Source organism: Gossypium hirsutum, chromosome A06 (genome assembly GCF_007990345.1).
Source record: "Gossypium hirsutum isolate 1008001.06 chromosome A06, Gossypium_hirsutum_v2.1, whole genome shotgun sequence".
In the NCBI taxonomy this organism is placed as follows: domain Eukaryota; kingdom Viridiplantae; phylum Streptophyta; class Magnoliopsida; order Malvales; family Malvaceae; genus Gossypium; species Gossypium hirsutum.
The window spans coordinates 32,838,885-32,843,893 of record NC_053429.1 but is presented as its reverse complement, the minus strand read 5'-3'; the positions used below and the strand labels follow the sequence as shown (position 1 = coordinate 32,843,893).

General features: G+C 38.8%; 1 non-coding gene across 1 annotated transcript; it reads right to left on the bottom strand.

Annotated features, from left to right (window-relative positions):
* Positions 1-4,490: 4,490 nt before the first annotated feature.
* Positions 4,491-4,597, bottom strand: LOC121231217 (small nucleolar RNA R71). Its single transcript, XR_005929283.1, has one exon. It is a non-coding gene; the product is annotated as a small nucleolar RNA R71 (small nucleolar RNA).
* Positions 4,598-5,009: the final 412 nt, after the last annotated feature.

The following is a 5,009-nucleotide window of genomic DNA, read 5'->3' as shown; positions in this document are numbered from 1 at the left end:
AATTTTTTCCCTAAAGCTTCTTGCAACTTCTTCCAAAACCTCAAAGTAAACCTCAGATCCCTATCCAAGATAATTGACAAGGGCACTCCGTGAAGTCTCACGATCTCAGAAACATATAAATTAGCTAATTTCTCAAGGGAGTAGTCAGTACACACTGGTATAAAATGTGCCATCTTGGTAAGCCTATCAACAACAACCCAAACAGAATCCTTTTTCCTTGGTGTCAACGGTAACCCTAATACAAAATCCATAGTTACACGGTCCAATTTCCATCCAGGAACTATTACGGGTTGAAGCAAAACCCGAAGGTACTTGGTGTTTGGCTTTCACCTGTTGACAAACTAGACACTTAGAAACAAACTTCGAAATGCCTCTCTCCATTCCCGACCACCGGTACATTCTCTTTAAGTCGTTATACATTTTCACACTACCTAGATGGATAGATAAGAAACCACTATGTACCTATCATAGAATCCTCTGAATAAGCTCACTGTCTTTAGGTACACAAATTCTGTCTCGATCCATCATAGAACTGTCAGTACCAATACAAAATTGTGGTTTTCGGTACCTATACCTCATCCTAAACGCGATTTTCGGTACATCTCGCTCCTTAACCCTTAACTGGTAGTAGCCAGACCTTAAGTCAATTTTAGAAAACATGGTGGCTCCCTTCAACTGATCGAACAAATCATTGATCCTTGGAAAGGGATACTTGTTCTTCACAGTCACCTTGTTGAGCTATCTGTAATTCGAACATAATCTCACCGATCTATCATTTTTCTTCACAAATAGCACTGGGGCACCCCACAGGGAGAAACTTTGTCTCGCAAAACCCTTGTTAGTTAACTCTTGTAGTTGATCTTTCAACTCTTTTAACTCCGTAGGAGCCATCCTATACGAAGAAATCGAGATGGTTACCGTAGCAGGGACTAACTCAATTCCAAATTCGACTTCCCTCACTGGAGGCAATCCGAGTAATTCTTCCGAAAATGCATTTGTGAACTCACATACCATTGGTATCGACTCAATCTTCAATTTAGATACTTGTGTATTCAATACAAAAGCGAGGTAAGCTTTATACCCTTTTCTCAAATATCTCACTGTCAACATGGACGATATCACTTCATGCGAAATGTGTAATTCACCCGTTTTAATCCGAAGAACATCCTTATCTTCACATTTCAACTCAATAGATTTCCTTCCACAGTCTACTACAACACTATGAGAAGTTAACCAATCCATCCCAAGGATTACATCAAATTCATTAAATGGAAATAACATCAAGTTAGCCAGGAAAGAATGACCTCTAATCATTCAAGGACAATTTCTACACACATGGTCGACTAATACAAGTTTGCCTAGAGGGTTTGACACTTTTACCATAAATTCAGTGGATTCGACTAGCATGTTCATACGGGGCATCAGTTCTATACAAATATAAGAATGGTTAGACCCCAGGTCAATCAATGCAACAACAGATATATCATGAATAGAGAAAGTACTCTTAATCACATCGGGAGACTCTGCCTCTTCACGGGCACGTATAGCATAAGTCATTGCAGGTGCTCTGCCCTTGAACCTCGTAGCAGCATCTCTAGGTGTACCTCTACTGCTAGCCCCACTTATCGAGTTCTTATGTGGTCTACCCCTTGAAGGAGCATTACCCGATCTTACACTTTGATGCTTGCCTTTCTCAACCATCTCGGGACAGCTACGAATAAAATGGTCCGATGACCCAAATTTAAAGCAACCTCTTTCATTACCTCGACACTCACTGACATCACGCCTACCGAACTACGAAAATTCTGGTCTATTTGGTCAGGCATTACCAACACTTGCGATAGAAGTGGTTTGAGCTTTAGATACTGCATGCTGCTTGCTCTTATTTATGCTCGAAAATCATGCTGATGCAATTGATCAAGCAGAAAAATCTCTTGATTTCTTGGATAAGGTCTGATGTAGTTTCCCCGTTTGTCTTTTCTTTGAGTCACGAGACTCAATGTCAGCTTTTTTCTTTTCTTTGGCCAATTCTTCGGCCTTACATGCTCTCTCAACGAGCACCACAAATTCCCTTAGCTCCAAGATGCCAACTAGTAGATGGATGTCTTCGTTCAAACCATCTTCAAATCTCTTACACATAATGGCTTCTGTAGATACGCACTCCCGTGCATATTTGCTGAGTCTCACAAACTCACGCTCGTACTCAGTCACCGTCATATGACCTTGTTTCAGCTCAAGGAATTCTTTCCTCCTTTGGCCAATAAACCTTGAGCTAATATACTTTTTACGGAACTCTTCCAGGAAAAATTCCCAAGTTACTCACTCTCTCGGTACCACTGAGACGAGAGTATTCCACCATTGATAGGCCGAGTGATAAACCGTAATTTATACATATTTTTACCCCATGCTTAACACATTTTATGGATGATTTTTCCTTATAATTGGTAAATTTGAAGCTCCTAATGCCTTAATTTCATGTATTATGCTTAGGAGAGCATAGGAGAGTGAAAGGAACGAGAAACGGGCCAAAAAGAGAGAAAATGGGCCAAAGTATGAAATCAACACGGCTTGGACTTCCTCACATGGGCAGATCACACAGCGGTGTCAATTTGACAAAATTGAAGCACGACTCACACAGGTGGACCACACAGCAATGCCTATTTAACAGGCTCGAGCATGGCCTAAAGTAATTGCACAAGGGCGTGTCACACGGGCGTGTCCCTGTCGAGCCCAAGTTGAGTCCAATTCGAAAAAGGCCAATTTTGAGGGCTTCTAGACATTCTAAAGCCTATAAGTACGCCCTAGAGGAGGAAGGAAAGACAGACAGAAAGAAGGAGGCAGGGAACTGCTCAAGGGAGGTCGATTGATCCATCTCAGAAGCCGGATTCACTATCAAGACTGAAGATCTCCCGTCAATTTTCTTCCAGGAGTTTTGGGATTTCTTTATGTTTTGTATTCATTACTCTTCTGAGATGCTTTCCTTTTTAGTTATGAACTAAATCCCCTAAATACCTAAGGGGAATGAAACCTAAGACGAATCTTGTTTTTATTTTCAAAATTGTATGATAAATATTTAACTTGTTCTTAATTATGTGTTCTTAATTCTTGTTTTCGTATCCCAGGATACTGATTCAAGATAAGCTCTTATTTAGAGGAGGAATAGACCCTGTCTAAGAGTACATTTGTCATAATTAAGTGGAGTTGATTGCGCGCCTAGAGATAGGGTGACAAGATTTTGCCGGATTAGGGTGAAACCTAATAAGGGGATCCATAGATCGAGTTAATGCAACCCTAGGGTGTTAATTAGAGAAAAGTCTCAATTATTCAATCTAGGTATTAGACGTTATTAGTCTTGAATAGGGATAATAACATAACTGAGGAATCTCTACAGAACAAGTTAAATGAATAAATCGTCCGATTCGGAGCCAGAATAACAAGTAAAGTCTAGGTGGATTTTTCCATAGGTATTGTCTTAATTCAATCGTTTTCCAAAAGTAATCCCCCAATTCTATTTTCTGTGAATTCTTAGTTTAGATAATTAGTTAGTTAAAACAAAACCCCCTTATTTTTAGGCTAGATAAGAAAAAGACAGTCATTACTAGTACTTTTAGTTCCTTTGGGTTTGACAATCCGGTCTTGCTAAAACTATACTACTGTTCAATAGGTACAGTTGCCTACATCGTGATAATAGTTAGTTTCAAGAATGATTAATTATAAATATATAAAACTTACATGTCACGAAAATCGCGATCAAATTTTTGGCATCGTTGCCGAGGAACTAAGATATTAGGAACACTCAATTTTTATTACTTTAGCTATTTATTTTTCTTGCAATTTGATTTAATATTATTATTATTATTATTTATTAATTTACTTTTTCTTTCTCTTGGTAGTTTTTTTTATAGTTTATGACTAGAAGAAACCTATCAAGACCACTACTTTTTGACGAAGAAATTGATCGCACAATTCGCAAAAACCAAAGAGAAATAAGGCAAAGCTTAAGATATACAGAGAATGAGAAAGAGGGCGATACTCAAACCCTAACCGAAGAGATAGCTGAAAACCAAGACAATCAGCTACCTCCTGCGATACACGTTGAACTAGCAAATCAAAATCCTGCTCCTCGTACTATGTATGATTACGCTAAACCTACTTTAACAGGAACTGAGTCAAGTATAGTTAGGCCTGCTATTGCTGAAAATAATTTTGAACTAAAACCTAACACTAGTCACATGATACAACAATTTGTTCAGTTTGATGGTTTGCAGGATAAGGATCCTAACACTTACTTGGAAAATTTCCTGGAATTCTGCGATACATTAAAAATTAATGGCGCTTCTGATGATGCCATACGTCTTTGGTTGTTTCCCTTTTCGTTGAGGAACAAAGTTAAACAGTGGTTGAACTTGTTACCACGAGGGTCAATCACTACTTGGGAACAAATGACCGAAAAATTTCTATTAAAATATTTTCCGCCAGCTAAAATAGCCAAATTACGTAATGATATCTCTTCGTTTGTGCAGATGGACTTAGAAACTCTTTACAATGCATGGGAGATATACAAGGACTTACTGAGAAGGTGCCCTCACCATGGGTTACTACTTTGGCTCCAAGTTCAGACATTCCATAATAGCCTGAATCCTTCGACTCGACAAATGGTTGATGCAGCTACTAGCGGAACCATCACTAATAATACACCTGAAAATGCTTATGAATTTATTGAAGAGATGTCACTGAATAACTATCAGTGGAAAGTCATGAGGACTAAGCCAACTAAAACAGAAGGCGTTTATAACGTTGATTCGATTACTATGTTGTCGAACCAGGTAGAACTTCTAAATAAAAAGATTGATGGTTTACTTGGTTCTACTCAGGTACATCCAGTAATGAGGTGCGAGACGAATGGAGGAGGAGCATGCACAGAGTATCTACCCTTCAGCCCTAGCATCGAGGAGGAACAAGTTCAATAAATGGGTAAAAATATCTCTAGATCCCAAAATAACCCATAT